This window comes from Psammomys obesus, unplaced genomic scaffold, assembly GCF_907164565.1.
Source record: "Psammomys obesus unplaced genomic scaffold, mPsaObe1.curated_primary_1811, whole genome shotgun sequence".
In the NCBI taxonomy this organism is placed as follows: Eukaryota; Metazoa; Chordata; class Mammalia; order Rodentia; family Muridae; genus Psammomys; species Psammomys obesus.
Window position 1 is genome coordinate 7,226,960 of NW_026586463.1, and position 12,071 is coordinate 7,239,030.

Sequence of the window (12,071 nt, forward strand, 5' to 3'; positions counted from 1 at the left end):
TGTGTGTGTGTGTGTGTGTGTGTGTGTGTGTGTGTGTGTGTGTGTGTTTATGCACAGATGTCAGAAAAGAGAACTACAACCAGGCTAAAGGCCCTATGACCCCAATCTTATATATTCTTTCTTCTTGGCTCTTAGCAGTGGTAGAGTAGTAAAAGAGGTTTCTGTGAGTTGGAATACTAAGTACATAATTGTTGGTTATTTTTAAGTGTTAGTGCTAGGTAGGCCTAATATCAGACTTTTCTGGCTGTATGGTTTTGGTTTGGTTTTTTTTTGTTTGTTTGTTTTGTTTTGTTTTGTTTTGTTTTTTGTGTACTGGCTAGTTTTGTGTCAACTTGACACACGCTAGAGTCATCTAGGAGGAGGGAACCTCAATTAAGACTATGGCTCAGAAGACCAGGCTGTATGCAGCCCTGATGTGGGTGGTGCCACTCCTGGGATGGGGGTCCTGGACTCTGTAAGAAAGCAGGCTGAGCAAGAGATGGGGGTGAAGCAACCAGTAAGGAGCACTTCTCCACAGCCTCTGCATCTGCTCCCCCTCCAAGTTCCTACTCAGTTAGGGCTTCTGTCTTGGTTTCCGAGTGGACTATGACACAGGATAGGGAAGCCAAGTAAACCCTTTCTTCTCCAAGGTGCCCTGGTCATGGTGTTCGTCGCAGCAATCGGTAAGACACAGCCTTTGAATTGATTTTATAAAAGCCAGACCATTCTGCTCTTTCTTCCTTTAAGGAGTCTACTTTAACCTTTAAGGGAACAATTAAAATTAAACTTTTTTATTTTTTATTTATTTATTTATTTATTTTTTAGTAAAAGCTTCAGAAGAAAGTTACAGAATCATTCCAGGTACTTAGGACTTAGCTATTTTCTATGCCTGTCTCTGACATGTATACTCTTAAATAGTATGGTCTTTGCCATGGTGCTGCTGTAGAAACTCCTGGCTTCTTACACCAGCACCCCCTCATCTGTTCTTCAGTCTCTTGACACATTCTTATTGGCCTAGTGTGCATTCCTTTATATTACAATTCCATATAGACCTATGTCAACATAGAAGAGCATCTCCTTGGTTTTGCAAAATAAGATGATGTAATTCTGTCTAAATTTTTCAGATTTAACTCATATAAAGTACTCTGTTGTTATAATAGAGTCATTATTTTTCATTATCTTATAATGTCCCATTTTGTGTTTATACATTTTTTTCACTATTTTGTATTATTATTATTATTATTATTCTTTTCAGAGCTGAGGACCGAACCGAGGACCTTGCTAAGCTTGCTAAGCAAGCACTCTACCACTGAACTAAGTCCCCAACCCTATACATTTTTTTCAGCCATTTCCATGACTAGACTCTATGTAGAATACACCAGATGACTGCATTGTTTTCCTTAGGCAGGGGTTTGGGGTGTTATCACTTGTTTATTGAATATCTTTAAGTGTTTCCACATTTTTTTATGGGTGTACAGTTTAGGAATTATAGTCTCTCTTTCTCTCTTTGTCTCTCTCACTCTATGTGTATATGTGTCTTATATTCACTTTCTTCAAGTTCCTACTATTGGAGCTGACATTTCAAAGCCAGTTTTATTATCACAAAGGGTCCCACTTTAGAAGACTATCAACTGATATTTGGAGGGTTTGTGTGTGTGTTTTAGTTTTAGTTATGTTGCTATGATAAATGCACTTAACAAAGGCAATTGAAGAAAGAAAGCAAATATTTCAATTAAGGATTTCGTATTATCATCCTTCATTGTGGGGAAGTCAGGACGAGAACTTAAAACTTGAAGGTAAGATATACTTTCTACAACTCGACTCCACCTCCCAAAACTTCTGCATCTCACAAAAACAGCACCACCGGGTAGGGACTAAATATTTGAACATATAAGAGGCCATGGGGGACATTTCACATTCACGCACTAGCATTGCACCTCTGGTCTCTATAGATTTATGGGCATCGCATAATGCAAAATGCATCCAGTTCAGAAGACGAAAGCCCCAGTATCTCTTCATTCCTGTAGAATAAACAAGTGGCCATTCCCTTCTCAAGGCAGAGGACTAGAGAGATAACAAGGAAAGACTGGACCAAAGCAAGATAGAAACCCAGCAGAGGAAATGAGAATCACATTCCATGCCTGCATCTGGGGCTTATTGTGGCATCCACTTGGTACCAACAGGCTCAGTCCCTTTCTTCAGCTCTGTTGCCTGCAGCACATGTGGTTTTCCTTAGACTGTTTCTCCCCAGTGCCTGTGCCTTTCCACAGTAGACATCCCAAATTTCTGACATCTGCAGTACCCTGGGGTCTCTGCTGTAACTTAACTGTCACCTTTACAGTTCATGCACAGCCCACTCAGGGACCCTGTTCAAGGAATCTGGGCTACCTTTGGTGGCTCTTCTGGAATCTTGGTCCAAGCTTGAGTGATGCATAACTTGCCTGTGCACGACTGAAAAGCTAACAATACATAGAAAACACCAGGTGCCGCTGTCCTCTCCAGATGTAGCGTGGCACTCCTCAGTCAAGGCTGCAGCAGCTTCCACTGACCCAGGAAAACACTTCCCTGGTCCTCTGCTTACTAGCAGGAAACCCTCCAGAGGGTCACTCACTACCTTATATACCAGGACTTAGACCCTCCGGGATTTACCTTTGGGGTACCTTTCCTGTTGTCTGGTGCAGAGACTGAGGTTTCCTTCTCTTCACCGTCATTGATCCCACAACTAGAACTACTTTCCCTATGCCCACTCTTTCTGCAGCTTTAAACTCCATGCTTCTTTCTGGCCTAACTGCAAACTTATCACCTTTCTGCTTTCTTGCTGTGAAGTAAGTCTGACTATGGCAGTTGCCATCCACAGCCTGCATTCTATGCCGTCCTGAAACTTCCTCCAACAATTAGTATATTCTAAATTCAGCCTGACTCAGATTATCAGGACTTGGGTGAGTGTAACATGAGTGGCCTCTAGTTCCAGTCCAGATAGGCCCCTTCTTCCCCTTTGAACTCTCATGCATCTCTCTTGGTGTTCTGCTTTCCAGAGCTCCTATAAAAATGGCCCAGTAATTCTGCTTACAGCATTCTTTAACTGGCACCTCTTCCACGTTTCTCCTGCAAATTTGTTCCAAAGTTTTCAAAACACATGGCCAGATTTATCTCAGCAAAATCCTTACTCCATAGCACAAACCTTACAATCAGTGCCAGTTTTTTGTTTGTTTTTTAATTTTTTATTTAACTTTTATTAATTACACTTTATTCATTTTGTTTCCCCCCATAAGCCCCACCCTCCACCCCCTTTCTGCATGCATGCCCCTCCCCAATTCCACTGATAGGGGAGGTCCTCCTCTCCTTTTTTCTGATCTTAGTCTATCAGTTCTCATCAGAAGTGGCTGCATTGTCAAGGGTTCTAGTTATCTCCATGGATAGTCCTTGGTTGGAGTATGAGTCTCTGGGAAGTTCCCTGTGTTCAAATTTTCTTGTTCTGTTGCTCTCCTTGTGGAGTTTCTGTCCTCTCCAGCTCTTACTATTTCCCACTTCTTACATAAAATTCTATTCACTCTGCCCGTCAGTTGGCCATCAGGCTCAGCATCTGCTTTGACAGTCTGCACAGCAGAGGCTTTCAGAGTCCCTCTGTGGCAGGTTCCTAGGTTGATCCTGTTTTCTTCTGGCTTTCAGAGGCCCTCTGTAGCAGGTTCCTAGGTTGTTTCCTGTTTTCTTTTTCTTCTGATGTCCATCCTCTTTGCTTTTCAGGATGGGGATTGAACATTTTAGTTAGGGTCCTCTCTTTTGCTTAGTGTGTTTAGATGTACAGATTTTAGTGGGTTTATTCTATGTTGTATGTTTATATGAGTGAGTATATACCGCGTGTGTCTTCTTGCATCTGGGACAACTCACTCAGAATGATCCTTTCCAGGTCCCACCATTTACCTGCAAATTTCATGATTTCCTTATTTTTCATTGCTGAGTAATATTCCATTGTATAGCTGTACCACAGTTTCTGCATCCATTCTTCAGTTGAGGGGCATCTGGGCTGTTTCCAGCTTCTGGCTATTACAAATAAAGCTGCTACAAACATGGTTGAGCAAATGTCCTTTTTGTGTACTTGAGCCTCTTTTGGATATATGCCTAGGAGTGGTATGGCTAGATCATCAGGAAGCACTATTCCTAGTTGTCTGAGAAAGCGCCAGACTGATTTCCAGAGTGGTTGTACAAGTTTACATTCCCACCAGCAGTGGAGAAGGGTTCCCCTTTCTCCACAACCTCTCCAGCATGTGTTGTCACTTCAGTTTTTGATCTTGGCCATTCTGATGGGTATAAGGTGAAATCTCAGGGTTGTTTTGATTTGCATTTCCCTGATGGCTAATGAGGATGAGCATTTCTTTAAGTGCTTCTCTGCCGTTCAATATTCCTCTACAGAGAGTTCTCTGTTTAGCTCTGTTCCCCATTTTTTAAGTGGATTACTTGGTTTGCTGCTTTTCAGCTTCTTTAGTTCTTTATATATACTGGATATGAGTCCTCTGTCAGATAAAGGGATTGGTGATGATTCTTTCCCAATCTGTAGGCAGTCGCTTTGTTTTGATGACGGTGTCCTTTGCTTTACAGAAGCTTTTCAATTTCATGAGGTCCCATTTATTGATTGTTGCTCTTAGAGCCTGTGCTGTTGGTGTTCTGTTCAGGAAGTTTTCTCCTGTACCAATGAGTTCTAGGGTATTCCCCGCTTTTTTTTTTCTAGCTGATTTAATGTTTCTGGTTTTATGTTGAGGTCTTTGATCCTCTTGGACTTCAGTTTTGTGCAGGGTGATAAGTATGGATCTATTTGCATTTTTCTACATGTAGACATCCAGTTGGACCAGCACCATTTGTTGAAGATGCTATCTTTTTTCCATTGTATGGTTTTGGCATCTTTGTCAAAAATCAGGTGTCTATAAGTGTGTGGGTTTATTTCTGGGTCTTCTGTTCTGTTCCATTGATCCACCATTCTGTTTCTATGCAAGTACCATGCAGTTTTTATAACTGTTGCTCTATGGTACAGCTTGAGATCAGGGATGGAGATACCTCCAGAAGATCTTTTATTGTAGAGGATTGTTTTAGCAATTCTGGATTTCTTGTTATTCCATACGAAGTTGAGAATTTTTCTTTCCAGATCTGTAAAGAATTGTGTTGGCAAGTTGATGGGAATTGCATTAAATCTGTAGATTACTTTTGGTAAGATGGCCATTTTTACTATGTTAATCCTGCCAAGCCATGAGCATGGGAGATCTTTCCATCTTCTCATATCTTCTTCTCATTCTTTCTTCAGAGACTTGAAATTTTTTTCATACAGGTCTTTGACTTGCTTGGTTAGGGTTACCCCAAGGTACTTTATGTCATTTGTGGCTATTGTGAAGGGTGTTGTTTGTCTAATTTCTTTCTTAGCCCTTTTGTCTTTTGTATACAGGAGTGCTACTGGGTTTTTTTTGAGTTAATTTTGTATCCGGCCACTTTGCTAAAGGTGTTTATCAGCTGTAGGAGTTCCCTGGTAGAGTTTTTGGGGTCACTCATGTATACTATCATATCATCTGCAAATAGTGATAATTTGACTTCTTCCTTTCCCATCTGTATCCCCTTGATCTCCTTCAACTGTTCTATTGCTCTAGCAAGGACTTCCAGCACTATTTTGAAGAGATATGGAGAGAGTGGGCAGCCTTGTTTTTTCCCTGATTTCAGTGGAATTGCTTTAAGTTTCTCTCCGTTCAGTTTGATGTTGGCTATTGACTTGCTGTATATCACCTTTACTATGTTTAGATATGTGCCTTGTATCCCTGATCTCTCCAATACTTTAAACATGAATGGATGTTGGATCTTGTCAAATGCTTTTTCAGCATCTAGGGAGATTATCATGTGTTTTTTTTCCTTTCAGTTCGTTAATATGGTGGATCACATTGATGGATTTCTGTATATTGAACCACCCCTGCATACCTGGGATGAAGCCTACTTGGTCATAGTGGATAATATCTTTGATGTGTTCTTGGATTCAGTTTGCAAGTATTTTGTTAAGTATTTTTGCATCAATGTTCATAAGGGAGATTGGCCTGAAATTCTCTTTCTTTGTTGAGTCTTTGTGAGGTTTAGGTACCAAGGTGACTGTGGCTTCATAGAATGAGTTTGGTAATGTTCCTTCTGTTTCTATTTTGTGGAATAGTTTGAAGAGAATTGGAGTTAGCTCTTCTTTGAAGGTCTGGTAGAATTCTGCGCTGAAGCCATGCCCTCCTGGGCTTTTTTTGGATGGGAGACTTTTGATGACCACTTCTATTTCTTTGGGGGATATAGGACTATTTAATTGATTTACCTGGTCCTGATTCAGCTTTGGTAAGTCAAATTGATCAAGAAAATCGTCCATTTCATTTAGATTTTCAAATTTTGTGGCATATAGACTTTTGAAGTAAGTCCTAATGATTGTTTGGATTTCCTCAGTGCCTGTAGTTATGTCCCCCTTTTCATTTCTGATTTTGTTGATTTGGGTGGTGTCTCTCTGCCTTTTAGTTAGCTTTAGTTAAGGGTTTGTCTATCTTGTTGGTTTTCTCAAAGAACCAGTTCTTGGTTTCATTGATTCTTTGAATTGTTTTATTTGTTTCTAATTGATTGATTTCAGCCCTGAGTTTGATGATTTCCAGCCGTCTACTCCTTTTTGGTGTATCTGCTTCTTCTATTTCTAGGGTTTTTAAGTGGGCCATTAAGTTGCTTGAAAGAGCTGACTCGAATTTCTTCTTGAAGGCACTTAGTGCTATGAACTTTCCTCTTAGCACTGCTTTCATTGTGTCCCACAAGTTTGGGTATGTTGTGTCTTCATTTTCATTGAGTTCTAGGAAGACTTTAATTTCTTTCTTTATTTCTTCCCTGACCCAGCTGTCATTTATTAACAAGTTGTTCAGTTTCCATATGTGTGTAGGCTTTTTGCTATTTCTGTTGTTGTTGAGGTCCAGCTTTATTCCATGGTGATCAGACAAGATACAAGGGATTATTTCAATCTTCTAGTATCTGTTGAGGCTTGCTTTGTGACCAACTATATGGTCTATTTTGGGAAAGGTTTCATGAGGTGCTGAGAAGAAGGTAAATTCTTTTGTGTTTGGGTGTAAAGTTCTGTAAATGTCTGTGAGGTCCATTTGATTCATGACCTCTGTCAGAGATATTGTTTCTTTGTTTAATTTCTGTTTTGTTGACCTGTCCTTTGTTGAGAGTGGGGTGTTGAAGTCTCCCACTATTAATGTGTGGGGGTCTATATGTGGTTTAAATTTTATCAATGTTTCTTTTACAAATGTGGGTGCTCTTGTATTTGGGCATAGATGTTCAGGATTGTGATGTCTTCCTGGTTGGAATTTTCTCTTGATGAGTATGAAGTGTCCTTCCCCATCTCTTTTTATTAATTTTGCTTGAAAGTCTATTTTATCAGATATTAGAATGGCTACTCCTGCTTGTTTCTTGGGTCCATTTGCTTGGAAAGTCGTCTTCCAACCTTTTACCCTCAGGTAATGTTTATCTTTGTGCCTTAGGTGTGTTTCTTGTATGCAACAGATTGCTGGGTTATGTTTACGTATCAATTCTGTTAATCTGTGTCTTTTTACTGGAGAGTTGAGTCCATTGATGATGAGAGAGATTAATGACCAGTGGCTGTTAGATCCTTTGATTTTGATGTTGGCTGTGGTCATAAGGTTGTGTGCTTGGTTGCTTTTTGTTTTACTGTAGTAAGGTTAATTATTTCCTGTGTTTTCTTGACAGAAGCTAATTTTCTTGGGTTGTATTTTCCCTTCCAGTGTCTTCTGTAATGCTGGATTTGTGTGTAGGTATTGTTGAAATTTGTTTTTGTTATTGAATAGCTTGTTTTCTCCGTCTATGAGGACTGAGAGTTTTGCAGGGTATAGTAGCCTGGGCTGACATCTGTGTTCTCTTAGGGTCTGCATGATATCTGTCCAGGTCCTTCTGGCTTTCATAGTCTCTGTTGAAAAGTGAGGTGTGATTCTAATGGGTTTGCCATTATATGTTACTTGGCCTTTTTCCCTTGCAGCTCTTAGTATTTTTTCTTTGTTCTGTATACTTACTGTTTTGATTATTATGTGGCTGGAGGATTTTCTTTTCTGGTCAAATTTGTTGGGTGTTCTGTAGGCCTCATGTATTCTTATTGGCTTCTCCTTTAACTTGGGGAAATTTTCTTCAATGACTTTGTTGAAAATATTTTCTGGGCCTTGGAGAAGGGAGTCTTCTTTTTCCTCTATACCTATTATTCTTAGGTTTTGTCTTTTCATATTGTCTTGGATTTCTTGGACGGTCTGTGTCAGGAATTTTTTTGGATTTAACATTTTCTTTGACAGGTACATCGATTTCTTCCATTGTATCTTCCACACCTGAGATTCTTTCTTCCATCTCTTGTAGTCTGTTGGTTATGCTTACCTCTGTAGTTCCTGTTTTCTTCCCTAAATTCTTCCTCTCCATTATTTCCTCCATTTGTGTTTTCTTTAATTTTTCCAGTTCTATCTTAAGGTCTTGAGTTGTTTTGTTTACTTCCTTCACCTGTCTGATTGTATTTTCCTCTTTTTCTTTTAGTTCCTTCAACTCTGTTTCTTTTATTTCTTTCAGTGTTTTAATTATTTCTTCTCTGAAGGCCGCAAACTGTTTGGCTGCATCTTCCCGTATTTCTTCACGAATGGCCATAATCTGCTTGTCTTTAACTTCCTCCATTTCTTTATGGATAGCCATGATCTGTTTGGTTTTATCTTCCTCTAATTCTTTACATATTTTATTTGTTTCCTCTATTATCCTCTTCATCAGCATAGATGTAAGGTCATCTTCTTGATTTTCTATTATGCTGCGTTGTCCAGGGCTGTTCGCTTCTGGATGGCTGGGTTCTGGAGATGCCATATTGCTCTGTCTTTTGTTGGTTGAGCTTTTACGCTGACCTCTACCCATTGGGCTGTTTTAGGTGTTGGCTGTTAGTTTCTGTGCCTCCTGGAGTCCTGAGGTAGGGAGAATCCCCTTGGCTGGAAGATGATTTTTCCTGAAAGTCCTTCTCTGCTTTTTGGTTATGGTCACTGTATGGCCAGTGTTTCTCAGGAATTGCCAGTGTTCACCTCAGGTGTATAGCCCTGAGTAGTAGCTGTGGTCTTTGTTAGGCAGGGGTGGATCTCCTCTTACCCATAGAAGTTCTCAAGACAACTGCCCCACTGCTGGGTTTCTCGTTATAAATTTAGTGACCTGCTGCTGTTGTTACAGTTTTCCAGGTAGAGTCCTCTTGAAGAACCTGCTGATTCCCTAGCTGTGGGGTTTTTTCCCAATAGGGAAACTCAGTCTGTTATCCTGGGGCACACAGTTCTGTCCGGGAAAGTGAGAGGAGCACCCAGCAAGTCTCTGGGCCAGAGGCTGAGTGCTCTGCTCTGGGCCTGGAGAATGTACACCTAGGTTGAGTTGGCACCTGGGGGTGCCACTCTGGTCTGGAGGCTTGTAACTGAGGGCTCCACTCTGGTCTGATGGCTGGGTGCCTCAGTCTGGACCGGAAGCTGTGTGTCCCTGTCTGGGATGTCGGCTGCAGGCACTGCTCTGGTCCGGACGCTGTGGGTGCAGCCCTCTTGAAGGACCAGGGATTCCCACAGTTTTGTCAGTCTAGCTAGGGCTAGCTGGTTGATCCTTGGCACAGTATCTGAGGGCTGCTGTAATGGCTCTCTGGCTTTTGTAGGTCTGAGGATGCAGCTGTGTGTCCCAGTGCCCTAGGGGTACTCAATAATGGTGGCTGAGCACAGCGCTCCTGCCTGCAGTAGAAAGCTAGAGCCTAGAGTCTGTGTGAATCCAGAAAGTCTTTTGGTTCTGGGTGTCCTGAGCGTTAGACGTGATGATCCCCCCCCCCCCCCGCTGGGGGTTTCCTCCTGCCAGGGACACCCAGTCTTTGCTTTGGGGACCGCTGTTCTGTCTGGGGTGCGAGTAGAACCCACAGGCACAGATGCTCCCTGTGGCTCCGCCTTTCTGGCCTTTGGGAGCCTGGGCGTCTGCCTAAACTGGGTAATTTTCCCGAGACCTTTTTGGGGTGGGGGTGTTGGCTGAGTGCTCTGAGATCAGACCAGCCGTTTCCCTCCCTGTGGGTTTGCACCTGACAGTGAAACGCAGTCTCTGGTGCCCTAGTGCCCTGGGGCCCACAGTTCTATCTGAGGCAGTGAATCAGGCTCGCAGGCAGGGCTCTGTGCAGGTGCCTGGATCCCAGGCGCTGGCTCCAGGCTGGCTCCTGGGGCACCCGCAGAACCCGAGTCTTTTCCAGGGGATGTCTGGGTGACCTAAGGTCGGTCCCAATCGTTTCCTGCTCCGTGGGGTTATCTCTCGACTGGAAAATCCAGTCTGTGATGTTGTGGGCACACAGTTCAGTCTGGGACAGTGACCAGATCACACTGGTGTGTAGCTCTGGGCTCATGACCAAGCGCCTGGCGGAACCAGGATCTCTTCCGAGGTTTAGCAGGGTGAGTTAAAGCTGATTGAATCCCCCACCTCTCACCTGGGAAACACAATCCCTTGTGTTTTATGGCTGTGAGTTCTGATTGCTGGTCACTGTGCCAATCCTGCTGTGCTGCTGCTCAGAATGAGAGTCCTCCCCGAGCCACCATCTTGCCCCGCCCCCTCAGTGGCAGTTTTTTATGTAAGATTTATTTTTGTTATTTTTGAGTACATGCATGTGCATGGGTGTGTGCAGGTGAGCACGGATGCCTGTGGGGCCTAGCAGTGCCTGATCCCCCTGGAACTGGAGTTGTAGATAGTTGTGGATGCTAAGAACCAAATTTGGGTTCCTTAGAACAACAGTTCATAATCTTAATGACTGAGGTATTTCTCCAGACCCAAATGTTCTATATTTGTTACTTTTCTCATCACAGTGACCAAGTACCTGACCCCGCCCCCCCTCCAAAAAAAATAATGGGTTGTTTTAGTTCATTAAACCAATGGGCTTAGATCAGCCAGATCTTGCCAGAAATGGAAGGACAGACTCCTGGCACATTGGGGGTTTTGCGTTTCAGAGAGTGTAATGGAAAGCTAATCACAGAAAGACAACCACTTTGCCTGGCCCTGTGTTTATACAGGGCCAGGGCCAGGTTACTACAGGTCTTGGGGAGGAATGTTAAGAAATACTAGATTCATGGCCTCTAGTTAGCAGTTCAGTGTGGATATGGCTTTTCCTGTGTGTGCAGGGGTTTGTTTCGGGTTTTGTTTGGGTTTTTTTTTGTTGTTGTTGTTGTTGTTTTTGTTTTGTTTTGTTTTGTTTTTGTTGTTGTTGTTTTTAGACACAATATATCATGTATCCAGGCTGATACTGTCTTGCTGTATATGTAGCCCGGTGTCTTAGTCAGTGTTCTGTCACTGTGAAGAGACACCATGGCCGCAGCAAGTCTCACAAAGGAAAGCCTTTAACTGGGGCTGCCTTGAGATTTCAAGGCAGAGAGACATGGTGATGGAGAGGTGGCTGACAGTTCTCCCTCTGGGTCTGGAGGCAGCACGAAGAAAGCCTCTGGGCTTGGAATGGGCTTTTAGGAACCCCAGAGTCCACCCCTAGCAACACTTGTCCTCCAACATGGCACACCACATCCTGATCCTTTCAAATGGTGCCGCCCTCTGGTGACCAAGTATTCAAATCTGTGAGCCTATGGGGGCCATTCTCATTCAAACCACACACAGCCTGCCTTCCAGCTCTGGCTCCTGCAGTCTTAGCTTCCCAGATGCTGGGATTGAGACATGCACCACTATACCCAGTTTTCTGTTTTGTTGTTTTTTTGTGGGGTTTTTTGATTGTTTGTTTGCTAAGAACATGAAGTTCCTTCTTTGCTGCCTTGGATTGCTGTTAAATCTTGACTTCTGGAATTATTACAAGTCATGTAAGCAGACATGTTTTTTGGTTTTGTTTTGTTTTGTTTTGTTTTGTGTTTTTTTTTTCCAGACAGTGTTTCTCTATGTACCCTTAGCCATCCTAGACTTGATTTGTAGACCAGGCTGGCCTCGAACTCACAGCGATCCACCTGCCTCTACCTCCCTGAGTGCTGAGATTAAAGGTGTGCACCACCAGGCCTGGCTCCTTCAACTTGTTATATGGCCCAGGATGA